This window comes from Sciurus carolinensis, chromosome 3 (assembly GCF_902686445.1).
Source record: "Sciurus carolinensis chromosome 3, mSciCar1.2, whole genome shotgun sequence".
NCBI classification, from domain to species: Eukaryota; Metazoa; Chordata; class Mammalia; order Rodentia; family Sciuridae; genus Sciurus; species Sciurus carolinensis.
In genome coordinates, this window is record NC_062215.1 from 159,761,352 (window position 1) to 159,784,276 (window position 22,925).

At 34.1% G+C, this 22,925-nt stretch overlaps 1 protein-coding gene across 1 annotated transcript in view; it reads left to right on the plus strand.

Moving 5' to 3' along the window:
• The window catches only part of Spag16 (sperm associated antigen 16), a 1,066,789-nt gene that overhangs the window by 178,902 nt on the left and 864,962 nt on the right, over positions 1-22,925 (plus strand). The gene's annotated exons all lie outside the window — the stretch shown is intronic.

Genomic DNA, 22,925 nt, shown 5'->3' on the forward strand with positions numbered 1-22,925 from the left:
ACATATTGCCAAATTACTTTCTAGAAAGTTTATTTCTAAGCAATATACTTCATCAATTTTCTCATTAAAGATATAGTTTATCAGTTTGCAGATGAATAAACATAATTTTATTTATGTATTCATTCCTTCTGGATATTGAACCCAGGTCCTCCTGAATGCTAGGCAAGTGCTGTACCACCAAGCCACATCCCCAGCCCTTATTTGTTATTTTATTATTAGTGAGACTGAACTTTTTTATACATTGTCTGAGTATTATCTGAGCATTTTGTTTATGTGTATTCCATAGACCATTTTTCTTTTCTTTTTCTTTTTCTTTTTTTAAATTTATTTTTATTGTAAACAAATGGGATACATGTTGTTTCTGTTTGTACATGGAGTAACAACATCCATTTGCATAATCATACATTTACATATGGTAATGATGTTTGATTCATTCCGTTATTTTTTCCTTCCCCCCACCCCTCCCACCTCTCTTTTCCCTCTACACAGTCCCTTCTTCCTCCATTCTTGCCCCCCACCTACCCCCTATTATGTGTCATCATCTGCTTATCAGTGAGAACATTCCTCTTTTGGATTTTTGAGATTGGCTTATCTCACTTAACATGATATTCTCCAATTTCATTCATTTGCCTGCAAATGCCATAATTTTATTATTCTTTATAGCTGAGTAATATATTACATTGTATACACTGTATACAGTGTATATATATATCACACTGTACAGTGTGATATATATATACACTGTATACATTGTATTTATATATCACAGTTTCTTTATCCATTCATCAATTGAAGGGCATCTAGGTTGGTTCCAAAGTCTGGCTATTGTGAATTGAGAAGCTATGAACATTGATGTGGCTGTATCTCTGTAGTATGCTGATTTTAAGTCCTTTGGGTATAGCTGGGTCAAATGGTGGTTCCATTTCAAGTTTGCTAAGGAATCTCCACACTGCTTTCCAGAGTGGCTGCACTAACTTGCAACCCCACCAGCAATGTATGAGTGTACCTTTTTCCCCACATCCTCTCCAACACCTATTGTTGCTTGTATTCTTGATAATCACCATTCTAATTGGGTTGAGATGGAATCTTAGTGTAGTTTTGATTTGCATTTCTCTTATTACTATAGATGGTGAAATTTTTTCATATGTCTGTTGATTGCTTGTAGATCTTCTTCTGTGAAGTGTCTGTTCATATCCTTAGCCCATTTGTTGATTGGGTTATTTGTATTCTTGGTGTAGAGTTTTTTGAGTTCTTTATAGATTCTGGAAATTAGTGCTCTATCTGAAGTATGATTGGCAAAGATATTCTCCCACTCTGTAGTCTCTCTCTTTGCATTGCTGATAGTTTCCTTTGCTGAGAGAAAGCTATTTAGTTTGAATCTATCCCAGTTATTGATTCTTGCTTTTATTTCTTGTGCTATGGGAGTCCTGTTAAGGACTCCCAACAAGTTGAACCAACAAGTTGAAGATTTGGACCTACTTTTTCTTCTATAAGATGAAGGGTCTCTGGTCTGATTTAAAGGTCCTTGATCCATTGTGTGTTGATTTTTGTGCAGGGTAAGAGATAGGGGTTTAGTTTCACTCTGTTGCATATGGATTTCCAATTTTCCCAGCACCATTTGTTGAAGAGGCTATCTTTTCTCCATTGCATATTTTTGGCCTCTTTGTCTAGTATGAGAAAATTGTATTTATTTGGGTTTGTGTCTGTGTCCTCTATTCCGTACCATTGATCTACCTGCCTATTTTGGTATCAATACCATGCTGTTTTTGTTACTATTGCTTTGTAGTATATTTGAAGTTCTGGTATTGCGATAACCCCTGTTTCATTCTTCCTGCTAAGGATTGCTTTAGCTCTTCTGGGTTTCTTATTCTTCCAGATGAATTTCATGATTGCTTGCTTTATTTCTGTAAGGTATGTCATTGGGATTTTAATTGGAATTGCATTGAATCTGTATAGCACTTTTGGTAGTATGGCCATTTTGACAATATTAATTCTGCCTATCCAAGAACATGGGAGATCTTTCCATCTTCTAAGGTATTCCTTAATTTATTTCTTCAATGTTTTATAGTTTTCATTGTAGAGATCTTTTACCTCTTTGGTTAGGTTGTTTCCCAAGTATTTTATTTTTTTTGAGGCTATTGCAAATGGTGTTGTTTTCCTCATTTCCCTTTCAGCTGTTTCGTCGCTTGCGTATAAAAATACTTTAGATTTATGCGTGTTGATTTTATAGCCTGCTATTTTGCTGAATTCATTGATGAGGTCTAGAAGTTTTCTGGAGTAGGTTTTTGGATCCTTATAATCATGTCATCTGCAAATAGTGACATCTTAAGTTCCTCTTTTCCTATTCGTATCCCTTTAATTTCTTTGGTCTGTCTAATTGCTCTGGCTAGAGTTTTGAGGACAATGTTGAACAGAAGTGGTGAAAGAGGACATCCCTGTCTTGTTCCTGTTTTTAGAGGGAATGGTTTCAGTTTTTCTCCATTAAGAATGATGTTGGCCATGGCTTAGCATAAATAGCCTTTACAATGTTCAGGTATGTTCCTACTATCCCTGTTTTTTCTAGTGTTTTGAGCATGAAGGGGTGTTATATTTTGTTGAACGCTTTTTCTGTGTCAATTGAAATAACCATATGATTCTTATCCTTAAGTCTATTGACATGATGGATTATGTTTATTGATTTACGAATGTTGAATCATCTTTGCATTCCAGGGATGAACCCCACTTGATCATGGTGCACAATTTTTTAAATATGTTTTTGGATACAGTTTGCCAATATTTTGTTAGGGATCTTTGCATCTATATTCATCAAGGATATTGGTCTAAAATTTTCTTTCCTTGATGTGTCTTTTCCTGGTTTGGGTATGAGGGTGATATTAGCTTCATAGAATGCGTTTGGTAGGGTACCATCCTTTTCTATTTCCTGGAATGCTTTGAGAAGTATTGGAATGAGTTCTTCTTTGATGGTCTCATAGAACTCGGCTGAGAATCTGTCTGGTCCTGGGCTTTTCTTGTATGGTAGATTTTTAATGGCTTCTTCTATTTCATTGCTTTATATTGATCTGTTTAAATTGTGTATGTCCTCCTGGTTCAGTTTGGGAGGAGCATATGTCTCTAGAAATTTGTTAATGTCTTCAGTAGTTTCTATTTTGTTGGAATACAGATTTTCAAAGTAGCTTCTCATTATGTTCTGTATCTCAGTGGTATCTGTCATGATATTTCCTTTTGCATCATGTATTTTAGTAATCTGAGTCTTCTCTCTCCTTCTCTTTGTTAGTGTGGCTAAGGGTTTGTCTATTTTGTTTACTTTCTCAAAGAACCAACTTTTTGTTTTGTCAATTTTTTGAATTGTTTCTTTTCTTTCAATTTCATTGATTTCAGCTCTGATTTTAAGTATTTCCTGTCTTCTACTACTTTTGCTGTTATTCTGTTCTTCTTTTTCTAGGGCTTTGAGCTGTAATGTTAGGTCATTTAGTTGTTGACTTTTCATTCTTTTCTGGAATGCACTCCATGCAATGAATTTTCCTCTTAGTACCGCTTTCATAGTGTCCCAGAGATTTTGATATGTTGTATCGTTGTTCTCATTGACCTCTAAGAATTTTTTTATCTCCTCCCTGATGTTTTTTGTTATCCATGTTTCATTCAATAGCATATTATTTAGTCTCCATGTGTTGGAGTAATTTCTCTTTTTTATTTTGTCATTGATTTCTACTCTCAGTCCATTATGATCTGATAGAACAGAAGGCAGTATCTCTATTTTTTTGCATTTCCTAAGGGCTGCTTTGTGGCATAACATATGGTCTATTTTCGAGAAGGTTCCATGTGCTGTTGAGAAGAAAGTGAAACCGCTCGTTGATGGATGGGATATTGTATATATGTCTATTAAGTCTAGGTTATTGATTGTGTTATTGAGTTCTATGGTTTCTTTAGTTGGATTTTGTTTGGAAGATCTATCTAGTGGTGACAGCGGTGCGTTAAAGTCACCCAGAATTATTGTGTTGTGGTCTATGTGATTCCTGAAATTGAGAAGGATTTGTTTGATGTACAGGGATGCACCTGTTTGGGGCATAAATATTTACTATTGTTATGTCTCCTGATTTATGGTTCCCTTAAGCAGTATGAAATGTCCTTCTTTATCCCTTCTGACTAACTTTGGCTTGAAGTCCACTTTATCTGATATAAGGATGGAAACCCCCACTTTTTTACTGAGTCCATGTGCGTGGTAGGTTTTTTCCCATCCTTTCACCTTTAGTCTGTGGATGACTTTTTCTATGAGATAAGTCTCTTGCAGGCAGCATATTGTTGGGTCTTTCTTTTTAATCCATTCTGCCAGTCTATGTCTTTTGATTGATGAGTTTAGGCCATTAATGCTCAGGGTTATTATTGAAATATGATTTGTATTCCCAGTCATTTGGCTTATTTTTGGTTTTTAAGTTGGCTTGGTTTCTCCTTTGAGTGGTTTTTCTCTAAGGTATAGTTCCTCCCTTTGCTGACCTACATTGTTGTTTTTCATTTCCTCCTCATGGAATATTTTGTTGAGAACATTCTGTAGTGCAGGCTTTCTATTTGTAAATTCTTTAACTTTTGCTTATCATGGAAGGATTTATTTCATCTTCAAATCTGAAGGTTAGTTTTGCTGGGTATGGGATTTTTGGTTGGCAACCATGTTCTTTCAGAGCTTGAAGTATGTTGTTCCAGGCCCGTCTAGCTTTTAGAGTCTGGGTTGAGAAGTCGGCTGCTATCCATATTGGTCTCCCCCTATATGTAATTTGATGCTTTTCTCTCACGGCCTTCAAAATCCTATCTTTATTTTGAATGTTAGGCATTTTCATTATAATGTGCCTTGGTTTGGATCTGTTGTGATTTTGTGTGTTTGGTGTTCTGTAAACCTCTTGTATTTGATTTTCCATTTCATTCTTCAGGTTTGGGAAATTTTCTGATATTATTTCATTGAATAGGTTGTTCATTCCTTTGGTTTGTATCTCTGTGCCTTCTTTAATCCCAATAATTCTTAAATTTGGTCTTTTCATGATGTCCCATAGTTCTTGGAGATTCTGTTCATGATTTCTTACCATCTTCTCTGTTTGGGCAACTTTATTTTCAAGATTAAATATTTTGTCTTCCTTGTCTGAGGTTCTGTCTTCCAAGTGGTCTAGTCTTTTGGTGATGCTTTCCATTGAGTTTTTTATTTGGTTTATTGTCTCCTTCATTTCAAGGATTTCTGTTTGGTTTTTTTTGAGAATCTCTATCTCTTTGTTGAAATGATCTTTTGCTTCCTGCAGGTGCTCTTTCAGCTTATTGGTATTATCATTCATTGCCTGCATTTGTTCTCTAATCTCATCCTTTGCTTCACGAATCATCTTAATCATGTATAATCTGAAGTCCTTTTCTGACATATTTTCTAACATACTGTCATTGGATTCTATTAATATAGAATCTAGATTTGTTTGGATCATTTTCTTCCCTTGTTTTTTCATGTTGTTCATGTATCTTCCCCTCTAGCAGTGCAGATCTGGGGTATTGCAGAGTTCCCCCTATAGGCTTATAGTGACCCTATAGGTTTCCAAAACCCTTTCTTTAAGGGGAGATCAATATTAGCAGTGCCCATATCAGACACTATGCAATCCTAGACCAAATAGCCCCTATGGGGACAATAACAAAATTGTCATAGTAAACAGAATGAGTTCAAATATTATCTTCGGTAAAACAAACAGGTTTACAATAAGGTCTTCAGCTTCTAATGGAGGACAAAGAGGATGCAGAGGGATATAGAATGTGGCTGTTAATGGGATAAGAAAAGAATATCCAGAAGTTCTAGAAAATAGAAAGTGTGAGAGTATAATCAAAAGAAATTGGATATTACCATGCAAAAAAGGGAGAAAGAGACTCTGAGGGAACAGATAAACAAAAGGAAAAGAGAGCAAGAAAAGTAAAGAAATAAAAACAAATTTTTTAAAAAAGGAGAAAAAAGAAAATCTACAGTATAACAGTCATATACTAATGAAACCTCCCAGTGTTCAGTCCCCTGATGCATGAGAGGTACCTGACAGTGAGCTTCAAGCCTCCAACAGGCGTCTCAGGATGGGATTTGCCCCACCCAAAGATCAGAGCTAAGGCTTTCAGGATTATCTAAGATGGCCGCTCTGGCTTTGAAATGTGTTGCTGGGGAGCTGCAGCTCAGGGGTGGATTTGGTTAGCTGGAGATCCTGGAGGCGGGGTGTGGTTGGTCCAGCAGGGGTCCTGGAGGTCTGGTGTGTTTGCAGCCATGTGTAATCAAACCTGCAGGTACTCTAACAGTGAACTTCCAGGCAACAGCAGGCAGCTGGTGCTCCGCTGGCGGTCAGCGATCAGTTTGCTGACTATTGTTCTACGATGGGGAGGTGAACCTCATGCGTTGGGTGATGATAGGTGTAAGGCCCATTTTTCTTATAAAATCTATATTTTTAAAGATTGATTTAAAAATTTATTTTTTGTATAATTTTATTAATATTATTATTACTATTACATAATGACATTTTCCTTTGATTTTTTTAGTTTCAGAAGCTTAAAATATAATGCAATTAAATACAACTCTTTTACTTCGTGATTTCTTCCTTAATGTCATGCTTAGAAAGGACTTCGTTATTCTAATATCATATTAAGTTTTTTTTATGCTTTTCCTGGTCTTTTATAATTTTTAAAAAACATTGAACTCCTATCCAACTAGAATTAATTTGTATGCAAGGTAAGATTTTCTTCCCAAATAGTTAAAGCAATTTTCAGAATAATGTTAATTGAATAATCCACATTGACTCTACTGGAGACTTCAGTTTTTGAAAATATAGTCTTAAATTCTGAAGGAAGTGAAGAGTGTAAGGATCTCACTGGAGACAAGGCCCTGCATGAAAATCACTGTGCACCTATGTAGAAGGTCCTAACACAGAATCTTATTGGCACAGTTAGTAAGTCTGATTGTGTTATCTTGTGGTCTATAGAATATTAGAAACAGCAGGAAAGAGGGATCAAGAAAAGGACAGAAATAGTTATAACTGTTATAATAGGAAGATAACAGAAGAACTAAGAAGTAGTCAGATGTGTTATTGGGAGTGTTCATAAAGATTGCCAATTTATTTAAAAAAAGACTTCATTATCTTTATTTATTCATTTATTAATTTTTAAGGAGACTGTAAAGGTTTAAAGCAATAGGCCTTGATGAAAGAGCTGTGGAAATATGGATTAATGAAAAAATACTGAAATAAAGCAAACTTGGATTTTAATTTAAGTTTTTTAACCTAATAAATTCAGAACATAATTATTTTAGTCTAAATCTGTCTATCAATAAAATGGGCATGATAAATTACACTTATATAATAGCAGTGTTGCAATGAAAGGGACCCACAGTTTCATTGTGTTTATACTCCTTTCACTCCTTTCCGGAATGGATGTGGCATTCTTCTCAGCAATACCAGGAGCTCTTTAAGATTTGTACAGTTAGGCAGCCTAAGTCATCCTTTTATGCTGGAAGAAAAGGCACATCTTAAGAACTATTTGGTTTCATTATTGGATCTTAGTTAACTGGATCCAGTTGGGGACACAGTAAGACTTGTATGGTTTCCGGAGCTGTGGGGGAAAGAAAAAACTTACACTCTGTGACTAGGAAGGTGGAATCTGGATCCCAGTACCACCAATTGATGAGATTTTCAGCCCTGTGAATGTCATTATTTTCATTGAGCTCCATTTTTCTCTAGCTGTTAAAGTGAATAATATCCAATATGCAGAACTGTTATGAAATTTTGAGAGAGTATGTATGAGAGAGTATTTATTTATTGAATAAATGGTAGAATTTGTTTTTAATAATAATTTTAACTATACCATCTTCTACTGTTCTTATCTTTTATCCCAAGTTTAATTATAAGTTGAGAATTTTAAATGAGTGTAGTTATGTGAATAAAAATTATATATGACAAATGAAAGGTGAGAGTGTTTATTTGCCTACAAAACAAAATCCAAGAAATTTGCAGTTGATTCCTGATTAGCTAGGATTTTGTTATGTTCTTTTGATGCTACTTCAGTAATATAAATAATAAAAGGGTATAATGGGTCACATTAATACATGTGCATTACATTTTATTGATATAAGTAATCATTTTAGTATCATAGAGTTTATTTAAGATAATGAATGCCAAAAATTTATTCATTTTTTTCAGGTTCTTATAGTAGCATTATATACACATATATTTGTGTGTGTATGTGTATATATCTTATTATGTAGAATATATTATATCTACATGATATATAGAATATATTATATGAAGATATATAAAGATATACATATCTATAAATAGGAAATATATAGATATATAATAGCATATTATCCCATTTTATATATTTCTGTATATACATGTATATATAATCTGTATATATATGTATATATAATCCTATTATTGAATAAGAATAGTCAGTAGTCACCAATCAGACATTGCTCAGTGGCCCCAGTTGAGGTCCTAACAGGTAGAAATATTAATGAGCACCAGGCCAGTTGTCGTTGCACATACCTGTAATTCCAATGGCTCAGGAGGTTGAGGCAAGAGGATCACAAGTTCAAAGCCAGACCCAGCAATTCAGTGAAACTTTAAGCAACCTTAAGACACCCTTTCAAAACTAAAAAGTGTTTTAGTTTGGCTCAGTGTTTAGTCCCTCTGTGTTCAATGCCTGTTGCTGAAAAAAGAAAAAGAAAAAAAAAAAGAAAAGGAAAAGAAATATTAATGAGCATCATCAAGTCCTGTTTCATGAGGCCACTTCCTTTGTCCCAGAGATGGAAAACAAAAGGTGGGAAACTGGAAGGTGGGAATGAACCCAATGGGAATTAGGAAAACTCAGGCTAAAGGACACAGCCAACACTTTTTCAATGTCTGTTTTACATATTTTTTAAAAAATGTGTTGTTTTTAGATGTACATGACACTAGGGTATATTTTAACTTATTAAACATACATGGAGCACAACCCATTTGAATTTTGATCCCTTTCTTTTGGTTGTACATGATGTTAAGTTACACTGGTCATGCATTCATATTTGAGTATAGGTAAGTTATGTCCAATTCATTCTACTATTTTCCCTATCCTGTTCCCCCCTCTCTTCCCTTCATTCCCCTTTGTCTAGTGCAATAAACATCTATTCTTCCCCAACCTCCCATTATTGTGTATTAGTATCCACATATTGGAGAGAACATTCATCCTTTGATTTTTTGGGACTGGCTTATTTCACTTAGCATGATAGCCTCCAGTTCCATCCATTTACAGGAAAATGCCATAATTTCATTTTTTGTTAGAGCTGAGTAATATTCCATTGTGTATACATACCACATTCTTTTTAACTTTGATTAATTGTAAACAAATGGCACACAACTATTGTTTCTCTGATTGTACATGAAGTAGAGTCATACCATTTGTGTAATCATACACGTACATAGGGTAATGATGTTTGTCTCATTCTATTATTTTTCCTTTCCCCACCCCTTCCCCATCCCTTATTTCACTCTACACAATCCATCCTTCCTCCATTCTACCCTTACCTCTTCCACCCCCACCCCCCATAATGTATCATCATCCACTTAACAGAGAAATCATTTGGCCTTTGGTTTTTTAGATTTGCTTATTTTACTTAGCATGATATTATCCAACCCCATCCATTTAGATGTTGAACATTTTTCATATATCTGTTGATTGCTTGTAGATCTTTTTCTGTGAAGCGTCTGCTCATTTCCTTAGCCCATTTGTTGATTGGGTTATTTTATTCTTGGTGTAAAGTTTTTTGAGTTCTTTACAGATTCTGGAGATTAGTGCTATATCTGAAGTGTGTGTGGTAAAGATTTTCTCCCACTCTGTAGGCTCTATCTTCACATTGTTGTTTCCTTTGCTGAGAAAAAGCTTTTTAATTTGAATCTATCCTGATTATTGATTCTTGCTTTTATTTCTTATGCTTTGGGAGTCATGTTAAAGAAGTCTGATCCTAAGCTGACATGTGAAGATTTGGACCTACTTTTTCTCCTATTTGGTGCAGGGTCTCTGATATAATTCCTAGGTCTTTGATCCATTTTTAGTTTAGTTTTGTGCAGGGTAAGAGATAGGGGTTTAGTTTCATTTTGTTGCATATTGATTTCCAGTTTTCCCAGCACCATTTGTTGAAGAGGCTATCTTTTCTCTATTGTATGTTTTTGGCACCTTTGTCTAGTATGAGAAAACTGTATTTATGTGGGTTTGTCTCTGTGGCTTCTATTCTTTACCATTGGTCTACCTGTCTATTTTGGTGCCAATACCATGCCATTTTTGTTACTATTGCTTTGTAGTTCTGGTTTTGCGATACCCCTTGCTTCACTCTCCTTGCTAAGGATTTCTTTAGCTGTTCTGGATTTCTTATTCTTCCAAATGAATTTCATGATTACTTGCTTTATTTCTGTGAGGTACATCATTGGGATTTTAATTGGAATTGCATTGAATCTGTATAGCACTTTTGGTAGTATGGCCATTTTGACAATGTTAATTCTGCCTATCCAAGAACATGGGAGATCTTTCCATCTTTTAAGGTTTTCTTCAATTTCTTTCTTTAGTGTTCTGTAGTTCTCATTGTAGAGGTCTTTCACCTCGTTCGTTAGATTGATTCCCAAGTATTTTATTTATTTATTTTTTTGAGGCTATTGTGAATGGGGTAGTTTTCCTAATTTCTCTTTCAGAGGATTTATCAATTATGAATAAAAATGCATTAGATTTATGAGTTTTGATTTTATATCCTGCTACTTTACTGAATTCATTTGTGAGTTCTAGAAGTTTTCTGGAGGAATGTTTCAACTCCTCTAAATATATAATCATGTCATCAGCAAATAGGAATAATTTGAGTTCTTCTTTTCCTAGTCATATTCCTTTAATTTCTTTAGTCTGTCTAATTGCTGTGGCTAGAATTTCAAGGATGATTTTAAATAGAAGTGGTGAAAGAGGGCATCCCTGCCTTGTTCCAGTTTTTAGAGGAAATGCTTTCAGTTTTTCACCATTTAGAATGATATTGGCCATGGGCTTAGCATAGATGGCCTTTACAATGTTGAGGTATGCTCCTACTATCCCTATTTTTTCTAGTGTGTTGAGCATGAAGAGGTGTGCATTGAATGCTTTTTCTGCATCTGTTGAAATAATCATGTGATTCTTAACTGTAAGCCTGTTGATGTGGTGAATTACATTTATTGATTTCTGGATATTGAACCAACCTTGCATCCCTAGGATGAAACCCACTTGAGCATGGTGCACCATCTTTTTGATATGTTTTTTGTATGTGATTTGCTAGAATTTTGTTATGAATTTTTGCATCTATGTTCATTAGGGATATTGGTCTGAAATTTTTCTTCCTCAATGTCTCTGTCTGGTTTTGGTATCAGGGTGATATTAACTTCATAGAAATGAGTTTGGAAGGGTTCCCTCCACTTCTATTTCATGGAGTGCTTTTTTTTCTTTTCTTTTCTTTTTATTATTGTAAACAAATGGGATGCATGTTGTTTCTCTGTTTGTACATGGAGTAAAGGCATACCATTTGTGTAATCATAAATTTACAAAGGGTAATGTTGTTTGATTCATTGTTATTTTTCCCCTTCCCCCTCAGCCCTCCCAGCCCTCTTTTCCCTCTATACAGTTCTTTCTTCTTCCATTCTTGGCCCCCTTCCTAACCCTAACCCTAACCCTAACACTAACCCCACCCACCTCCCATTATGTGTCAGAATCCACTTATCAGAGAGATCATTCGACCTTTGATTTTTTGAGATTGGCTTATCTCACTTAGCATGATATTCTCCAATTCCATCCATTTTGCCTGTAAATGCCATAATTCTATCATTCTTTATGACTGAGTAATATTCCATTGTATATATATATATATATATATATATATGCTTTTGGAAATCCATATGCAACAAAATGAAACTAAACCCATGTCTCTCACCATGCACAAAACTCAACTCGAAATGGATTAAGGACCTCAAAATCAGACCAGAGACCCTGAAGATTATAGAAGAAAAAGTAGATCCAGATCTTCAACATGTTGGCTTAGGACCAGATTTCGTCTACAGGAATCCCATAGCACAAGAAATAAAAGCAAGAATCAATAACTGGGATATATATCACAGTTTCTTTATCCATTCATCAATTGAAGGGCATCTAGGTTGGTTCCACAGTCTAGCTATTGTGAATTGAACAGCTATGAACATTGATGTGGCTGTATCTCTGTAGTATGCTGATTTTAAGTCCTTTGGGTATAGGCTGAGGAGTGGGATAGCTTGGTCAAATGGTGGTTCCATTCCAAGCTTTCTGAGGAATCTCCACACTGCTTTCCAGAGTGGCTGCACTAATTTGCAACCCCACCAGCAATGTATGAGTGTACCTTTTTCCCCACATCCTCACCAACACCTGTTGTTGCTTGTATTCTTGATAATCACCATTCTAATTGGGGTGAGATGGAATCTTAGGGTGGTTTTGATTTGCATTTCTCTTATTACTAAAGATGGTGAACATTTTTTCATCTGTTTGTTGATTGCTTGTAGATCTTCTGTGAAGTGTCTGTTCATATCCTTAGCCCATTTGTTGATTGGGTTATTTGTATTCTTGGTGTAGAGTTTTTGAGTTCTTTATGAATTCTGGAGATTAGTGCTCTGTCTGAAGTATGATTGGCAAAGATTTTCTCCCACTCTGTAGGCTCTTTCTTCGCATTGCTGATAGTTTCCTTTGCTGAGAGAAAGCTTTTTAGTTTGAATCTATCCCAGTTATTGATTCTTGCTTTTATTTCTTGTGCTATGGGATTCCTGTAGACGAAATCTGGTCCTAAGCCAACATGTTGAAGATCTGGATCTACTTTTTCTTCTATAATCTTCAGGGTCTCTGGTCTGATTTTGAGGTCCTTAATCCATTTCGAGTTGAGTTTTGTGCATGGTGAGAGACATGGGTTTAGTTTCATTTTGTTGCATATGGATTTCCAATTTTCCCAGCACCATTTGTTGAAGAGGCTATCTTTTCTCCATTGCATATTTTTGGCCTCTTTGTCTAGTATTAGAAAATTGCATTTATTTTGGTTTGTGTCTGTGTCCTCTATTCTGTACCATTGATCTACCTATTTTGGTACCAATACCATGCTGTTTTTGTTACTATTGCTTTGTAGTATATTTGAAGTTCTGGTATTGCGATACCCCCAGCTTTACTTTTCCTGTGAAGGATTGCTTTAGCTATTCTGGGTTTCTTATTCTTCCAGATGAATTTCATGATTGCTTGCCCTATTTCTGTAAGGTACGTCATTGGGATTTTAATTGCAATTGCATTGAATCTGTATAGCCATTTTGACAATATTAATTCTGCAATCCAAGAACATGGGAGATCTTTCCATCTTCTAAGGTTTTCTTTACCTGGAGATTAAACAACATGCTATTATATGATAAATGGATAACAGAAGATATCAGGAAGGAAATTAAAAAATTCTTAGAGTTAAATGAGAACAAAGTAACATCATATCAAAATCTCTGGGACACTATGAAAGCAGTACTTAGAGGGAAATTTATTTCTTGGAGTGTTTTCAATAAAAGAAGAAAAAAATCAACAAACAAGCGACCTAACACTACAGCTCAAAGCCCTAGAAAAAGAACAACAGACCACCACCAAAAGCAGTAGAAGACAGGAAATAGTTAAAATCAGAGCTGAAATCAATGAAATTGAAACAAAAAAAAAACAATTCAAAAAATTGACAAAATAAATAGTTGGTTCTTTGAAAAAATAAACAAAATTGATAAACCCTTAGCCACACTAATAAATAGAAGAGAGAAAACCCAAATTACTAAAATTTGGAATGAACAAGGAAATATCACAACAGAAACGATTGATATACAAAACATAATTAGAAGCTATTTTGAAAATCTCTACTCCAACAAAATAGAAAGTTTCAAAGACATCAACAGGTTTCTAGAGACATATGAATTGCCTAAACTGAACGAGGCGGACATACACAATTTAAATAGACCAATTTCAAGTAATGAAATCGAAGAAGTCATCAAAAGCCTACCAACAAAGAAAAGTCCGGGACCAGATGGGTTCTCAGCCGAGTTCTACAAAACCTTTGAAGAAGAGCTCATTCCATTACTTCTCAAAGTATTCCATGAAATAGAAGAGGAGGGAACCCTCCCAAAGTCATTCTATGAAGCCAATATTACCCTGATACCTAAACCAGACGGAGACATATCATGGAGTGCTTTGAAGAGAATTGGAATGAGTTCTTCTTTGAAGGTCTTGTAGAACTCAGTTGAGAATCCATCTGGTCCTGAACTTTTCTTGGTTTGTAGGCTTTTGATGACTTCTTCTATTTCACTGCTTGAAATTGATCTATTTAAATTGTGTATGTCCTCCAGATTCAGTTTTTGTGGATCATATATCTCTAGAAACCTGTCAGTGTCTTCAAGAATTTCTATTTGGTTGGAGTATAGGTTTTCAAAATAGCTTCTAATTATGTTTTGTATTTCAATAGTGTCTGTCTTGATATTTCCTTTTTCATCACAGAATTTTAGTAATTTGAGTTTTCTCCTCTTTTTCGCTAGTGTGGCTAAGGGTTTATCAATTTTGTTTATTTTTTCAAAGAACCAACTTTTTGTTTTGTCAACTTTTTGAATTGTTTCTTTTGTTTCAATTTCATTGATTTCAGCTCTGATTTTAAGTATTTCCTATCTTCTGCTTTTGGTGTTGATCTGTTTTTTTTTTTCCCCCCCTAAGGCTTTGAGCTGTAACGTTAGGTAGTTTATTTATTGACTTTTTCTTCTTTTATTGAATGAGCTCCATGCAATGAATTTTCCTCTTAGTACTGCTTTCCTCACTTCCCAGAGCTTTTGATATGTTGTATTGTTCTTGTTTACCTCTAAATTTTTACTAAGTCTGTGTGTGTGGTATGTTTTTTCCCATCTTTTTACCTTTAGTCTGTGGGTATCTTTTTCTATGAGATGAATCTCTTGAAGGCAGAATATTGTTGGATCTTTCTTTTTAGTCCAATCTTTCAGGCTGTGTCTTTTGATTGATAAGTTTAGGCCAGTAACATTCAGGGTTATTATTGAGATATGACTTCTATTTCTGGTCATTTTGGCTTAATTTTGGCTTTTTACTTGACTTAGTTTTTCCAATGCTGACTTACATTGTTGTTTTTCATTTTTTCCTCATGGAATATTTTGCTGAGAATGTTCTGTATTGCTGACTTTCTATTTGTAAATTCTTTTAGCTTGTTTATCATGGAAGGATTTTATTTCATCATCAAATCTGAAGGTAAGTTTTGGTGGTATAAGATTCTTGGTTGGCATCCATTTTCTTTCAGAGCTTGAAATATGTTGTTCCAGGTTCTTCTTGCTTTTAGGGTCTGTGCTGAGAAATCTGCTGATATCCATATTGGTTTCCTCCCATATGTAATCTGATGCTTTTCTCTTGCAGCCTTTAAAATTCTATCCTTATTTTGTATGTTAGGTATTTTCATTATAATGTGCCTTGGTGTGGATCTGTTGTAGTTTTGTACATTGGTGTCCTGTAAGCCTCTTACATTTGATTTTCCATTTCATTCTTCAGACTTGGGAAATTTTCTGATATTATTTCATTGAATTAATTGTTCATTCCTTTGGTTTATATCTCTGTGTCTTCCTCAATCCTGATAATTCTTAAATTTGATCTTTTCATGATATCCCATAATTCTTGGAGGTTCCATTCATGATTTCTTACCATGTTCTCTCTTTGGTCAACTTTGTTTTCAAGATTAAATATTTTGTCTTCATTGTGTGAGGTTTTGCCTTCCAAGTGATCTAGCCTGTTGGTTTTGCTTTCTATTGAATTTTTAATTTGGTTTATTGTTTCCTTCATTTCAAAGATTTCTGGGTTTTTTTCTCCAGAATCTCTATCTCTATATTGAAATTATGTTTTGCTTCCTTCATTTGCTCTTTTAGCTGTTTATTGGTGCAATCATTTATTGCCTGCATTTACTCTCTTATTTCATTGTTTGCTTCTGGATCACTTTAATTATGTACAGTCTGAGCTCCCTTTCTGACATTTCTTCTACCATGCTGTCATTAGATTTTATTGATATAGCATCTAGGTTTGTTTGGAAACTTCTTCCCTTGTTTTCTCATGTTGTTTATGTATCTTCCCCTCTAGCAGTGTGAGTCTGATGTTGCAGTTTCCCCCCTGTAGACTTATAATGTCCCTGCAGTTTTCCAATACCTCACCTTGAAGTGAGAGAACAATATGAACAGCACACCATACAAACACTATGCATCCTTAACCCAAATAGTCCTTATTAAGATATTAGTCATATTGTCTTAATAAACAGAAATGATGAGTTTAGTTATTATCTACAGGATAACCAATAGGTTTGCAATAAGGACCACAATTTCTAAGGGTGGATAAGGAGGATGGGGATGGGGATGGTATATAACATTAATGAGATAATAAGTGAGTCTATAGAGGTACTATGTCATAGCAATAGTGAAAGTGGAATTAAAAGAAATAGGTTGTTAGCATGAGAAAAGGGGAAAGAAACTCCAAGGAAACAGATAGATAAGAGGAAAAGAGGGAGAGTAAGAAAAATATTAAAAGAAAAAAGTAGGAATAATAGTAGGTATAAAAGGAATAATTATAATAATACTAATTAAAAACTACAATAAAACTATACTGTACTTTTCAAACCTCCTTGTCTTCAGTATCCTGATGCCTGAGAGGAACTTGATAAAGCAGTGACCCAAGAAGGATCACCACTATGGGTAGTATCCTCAGGTTGGAAATAATCAATGCTACCACGTACTGATAGATGATCAGTCCCAGCATGGGTGCTGAAGACAGTGGGCATGGGCTGGTGCATGGGCCTCGGTGCTGGAAATTTGTGTGGGTGGTGGGCCTGGTCACCTTTTTAATATCCATTCATCTGTTGAAGGGTACCTAGGCTGGTTCCATTGCTTAGTTATTGTTAATTGAGCTGCTATAAATATTGGTGTGGGTGTGTCAGTGTAGTAGGCTGATTTTCTGTCCTTTGGGTGTATGCCAAGGAATGGGATAACTGGGTGTAATGGTGGTTCCATTCCAAGTTTTCTGGGAAATCTCCATACTGCTCTCCAGAGTTGTTTCACCAATTTGCAGTCCCACCAGCTGTGTGTGAGTGAACCTTTTTCTCCACATCCTTACCAATGTTTATTTTTACTTATATTCTTAATAATTGCCATTCTGACTGGAGTGAGATGGAATTTCTGTTGTAGTTTTAATTTGCATTTTTCTAACTACTAGAGATGTTGAACATTTTTTCGTATATTTGACCATTCATATTCCTTCTGTGAAGTGCCTGTTCAGTTCCTTTGTGCATTTATTGATTGGGTTATTTGTTTTGTTGGTGTTAAATGTTTTGAGTTCTTTGTATCTCGTGGAGATATATCTGAGGTGCAGGTGACAAAGAGTTTCTCCCATTCCACAGGCCATTCATGTTCTTGATTGTTTCCTTTGCTGTGAAGAAGCTTTTTAGTTTGATGCCATCCTACTTATTGATTATTGATTTAACTTCTTGTGCTTTAGGAGTCTTATTGAGGAAGTTCATTCCTGAGACAATATGTTGGAGAGTTGGGCCTACTTTTCCTTCTAGTAGGTGCAGGGTCTGTGGTCTAAAGCACTATGCAGATTTAATGCAATTTCCATTCAAATTCCAATGATGCTATTCATAGAAATAGAAAAACCAGTCATGAAATTCATTTGGAAAAATAAGAGACCCAAAACAGCCAAAGCAATCCTTAGTGAGAAAAGTAATGCAGGAGGTTTTACAATCTATAGTAACAAAAATGGCATGGTATTGGTACAAAAATAGAATGAAGATCACTGGAATGGACTAGAAGATACAGAGACATACCCACATAAATACAGTTATCTTATACATTAGAGAAAAGATAGTCTCTTCAACAAATGGTGCTGGAAAAACTGGAAAGCCATATGTTGTAGATTGAAATTGGAACCTTACATAGATTTTGACCATTGATATTGGTGCTATTCTCAATGCCTATTTAACATAGATTTGGCTCCATGCTCTGTCCAGAACTGTATAAGCTCCTAAGCTAGTATATCAAAAGGGTTTTCTTTTTCTGCTGTCTGGCCTCCTTCTGCATAGTGGGAGTTTACTCTGTCTTCTCCTGCTTAAATAAATCCTATTGCATTCACACTTCCCTCCTATTATTGTTCATGGATTTTATTTTTCAAATTTGTGAGACAAGAACTTTGAAGGAAATTGGCAAAGTGGAGAATCTAGTCTCACCTCAAAAAAAGAGGATATATAAGGACACACACACATACACACACACACATCTATGATTAGGAAATATATGTAGGATATATATAGTATATATATACTATATATAGATATAGATAATGTAATTATAGATAATGTTTTACAAATGTTTTCAGCTATGTTTGCTATTTGTTAAATTTTGAAAGATGTGTTCTTATTCAGATGGGATCTCAAACTTCAGCAAGCATTAGAATCACTTGGAGACCTGGTTAAAAACAAATTGTTGGGCCCCATTCCCAGTGTTTCTGCTTTTTTATGTTTAAGGTGGAGCTTGAGAATTTGCATTTCACCTAAGTTCCCAGCTGCTGAAGTTGACTAATGGAGGTTGAGTTTTTAAAAATAATATTCATTATCATTGAACATAATAAAATATACACTTATTTAAATTTAAAAGATAATTATTTTTCTAAGCATGCCAGTTTGTTTGGTTTAGCCTTTAATGTTACTCCAAAAGTGTTTCTTAATACTTCCTTTCATGAAAAATATTTCACATTCTAAGTGTAAATTTAACACCATTTCCTATGGTTTTAAATCAGGCATATCTTGGATCTCTGTTCTATTAGTTTATGGTATGAATAAACTATTTAGTCTAGAAATACACTTTAAAGATGTGGTGATATTGTAGAGTTTTCAAGTGAGAGTGCAATATCTGTATATTTTATTTTTGTTAGTCTTTTTGTTTCAGCTTAATTTGATATGGGTCAAAGTACAGAATGTCTCAGTGATAGAAAGAGTAAAGAATAATTAGATACTTTAGGAGTCCTAAATTAAAAAAAAATACTTAGGTGCATTTGGTAAGACAGTATTTTTCAAGTGTAATACTTCTCCCTGTTATGGAAGGTCACAGTAATGCAAATGGTCATGATAGTTGAGTTGAACAAATTCATAAGTAAGGCTTTCTGTGGCTCACTATAATTTTCATACTGACTGTGAATGTCAATTAGCTCAATCAAGGCTCACTGATAATGTCAGCTGTCAGTCATTCATAGTTAGTGATGTGTGAAGTGTGTCAACAGGTAATGGACTGTTTGAGTGATGAATGAAATAATGAGGGCATAGAAGCCTGAACAAAATTTTCCATTTCTCTAAATTCTTTCCCACTTGGGGAATTAAGATAAATAATGAAAACCCTGATTAAAATCTATTTTAATGAGGTGTATTTTTAAAAGTTTGACTTTAAAACATTAACATTTTAACCTTATCTTTTTAAAAATCAGTGTAAATGGCCAATGATTAACACCATCATTTCCTAACATGTTTGGTCAGTGACAGCACGACTACTCTAAGATAAGCTCCCAGATTCACACTGAAATTTTGATGACAATTGCATTCAATATCAAATCAAACTTAAGACTTTTGTCAACAGACTTGGTGAGTCCAGGAAATACCTAAACAAATCAGGTCTTGTTTTGAGTATCTCTGAATAAAGTAATTTTCTGTCTGTAAAGAAACACATTTCTTATTAATGTTTTATTGTGTATTTTATATCTTATTGTTATTAGAATTAATGGAATATTTTTATAACTTTATGTCATTCATTGCATATGTGAAGTTTACTCATTATTATTAGTCATCTCTAGTGATAAGGCCTCTTTACAGATCCTTTCTCCTTTTAGCTTCATATATCCTACCTATTCATCTATCTGTGTTATCTATCTACAACTAATGACAATTGGATGCCCCCTATTCTAATAGTTTTTTACTTATTTCTTCACCTTCATAGCTTCTTCGTATTTCTACATAAGTGTTTATCAATGATACGGTTTTTCATGTATGTTGTTTTCTTACAGAAGTTTGAGTCTTTGGAGTGGAACAAATATATCCTACTTATATTTGTGACCTGGTAATTGAGATATTTCCTCACATGGGGTAGACAACTGTTAAGTATAGGCTTGAGTGAATAATTTTGAACTTGTTCACAAATTGTTTGGAATAATTCCCGTGAATGTTGGTTCAGTGGAAGGCTAAGAAGAAGATAGAAAAGTAGACCCCTGTCAACTGGCATGGATACAGGGCCTGGGTACTCAATAGACTTATGTGGAAAGAGTATCAATATATATAGTTGGTTTCTTCATAGGGATAGATACATGTAATGTCTAGTTGATCTATTACCAAAACAGAGAAATTGATACCCATCAGGTCCTCCTTTTGCATATAAATAGCAAGACAAGATTTAATCCCAAATGACTCATGAAGCAAGAAATCCCATTATCACTGATGCTGAGATAGATCAAGATAGACAGTTAAGTTGATATGGGATTGGGATTCTGACAAGTAGGAACATACTAAAATCAAGTTTGCTTCAATCAGTATCCTAAGAGAATATTAAATCTATAATTTGGTTAATATAAAATTATTTTACAATAAATAGGTATGAAATAATTCATAATGAATTTACTAAATAGTTGGAATTAACATGTGTCACTAACTACAAAAATAATAAAAATAGAAACAGTAATAGCTAATGCTTATTAAAGATTTACTCGGTTCCAGGCATATGATGAGTGCTTTAGAGATCTTATCTCACTCAATTTTTATAGTAATCTATGAAACAGTTATAATTTTGTTTATAATATTTGTAAAGGCTTAGCTTTATTTTATAGTATTAAAAATTACTGTGCAGTTCTTTTTTATTTTTTAAAGATAACTCCAAAGGAAAGGGATTTCTATGCTGTCAAGTGTTAAAATAGAAAATAAAACTTTGATTCTGTATTTTTTTGCTTATAATTTACAGACAAGAAAATACAGCTTTGAATATCTGTTAAAACATCTTGACCAAATTCATTACAACTAACTTACTGAAGAAAGCCATAATTTTCAACTGTAACTTTTTTTTCATATAGGGAGCTTTAAAATAATGCTACTGTCAGAGCCTCATTCTAAGAAATCATTATTCAATTGGTTTGGAGTGGGACCAGTGATTGTGGAATTTTTTGAAAAGCTGCCTAGTGATTTGAAATGCATAATCAGAGTTGAGAACCACTAACTATCAAAGCACAGTACTGAGAGCTGAGTTTGCCTTCCAATTGTATCTTGTCAATACAAAGAAATGATAATGGTTATGTAGCTTGGAAGAACAGTTTTACAATTTATTTTACTTCCTGTCTTTTATGCATTGCCCTGGCTTGTGTATTCTACATTTACCTCATTGAACCTGCTTACCTTTCATTGGCTACTGTCTCTTGGAGTACTGCAGCATATTAACTGGGTAATATACAGGTTTTATGTTTTGTTTTTGCAAGTGCATCTATATTTATATAGTATTAATATTACCAGGAAATTTTTGCTCTTATTATAAACCTCTTTTTAAATAGTTATTCAGTTATTATTATATTTTTTTATCTTCCTCTGAGTTACAGAAATGGGCAATAGGACCTAGCTGATTAGGTTTTATTAAATGCCTGATTTTATTCATTTTATATAATAATTTGCTTAGCAATGCTTACAAAATTGATGGAGGTAATAAGTTTATGGTTGGAGATATTTCTGTGTTGTCAAAATTATATATGCCTGAATTCTGATCCACTTTGCTCTATTTGTATTTTTCAGCAGTCATTTACCCTCCCTCCATTTCCAACCCAAGTAGCATCATTAAAATGAAATATCACACAACAATAAAACAAATGGACAAAAGACATAACAATGCAATTCAGAAAAAAATTAAGTACAGGAACAAAAAGAGAAATATATAAGTGTAACCTAAACAATTTAAAAATATAAACGAAATACAGTTTTATATGTGAATTAATTTTTTTCCATAGACTTTAACCTCATAGAGATAGTTTATTTTATCATTATTTATTGTCTTTTGCATTTTCCTCTTAGAATGCAAATTCCACAGGGAAGTTAATTTTATCTATTTTGTTTTGTTCTGTAGTATAAGAACTGAAACTTGTCCCTATCATGAAGTAGAGACTTAATAAATTTAGCCAAAAGAAATAATTGTTGAATGAATGAACTATTTTGTGTGTGTGTGTGTGTGTGTGTGTGTGTGTGTGCACTATTAACAAAGATGTAATAGTGAACTACACACAGTACTCTGTGACTGGCAGAAGGACAATTTGAACAGAATTTCTGCAAAGCAATCTGTGAAGAGGTATCATGTTTTTGCCGAATATGTATTTTGTTTGAATTATTTATTTATACTTCTAGAACTGTGCTTTAAGGAAATATCAGTGAAGTAGAGATTTATAGACAGAAAGTTGTTCATAATATTGATAATGAGACAAAAATAGTTGACTATTATGTAAAAGAAGACACTTATTCTTTCAAAACAGACTAAATGATGTGAAAATGCAGTTATAGTGTTAGGTGAAAACCAGATGATGAATAATAGAGCATCATCACAACTTTGTAAAAATTGAGATAGAGAACAAATTAATTAAACCAAAATGTTAATAATAATTATATTTCAGTGGCGAGACTAAGATTGCACTAATTTATTTCTTTGTGGTATCATGAAATGCACAAAATTTCTATATGAATATGTATTACCTGGTTAATCAGAAAAATGTTACCTCATTTATGAGAATCATTTTTCAGTTCTGAGGGTATATTAAAGAATCCATTAGAATGTGAGGGCCAGACTTGT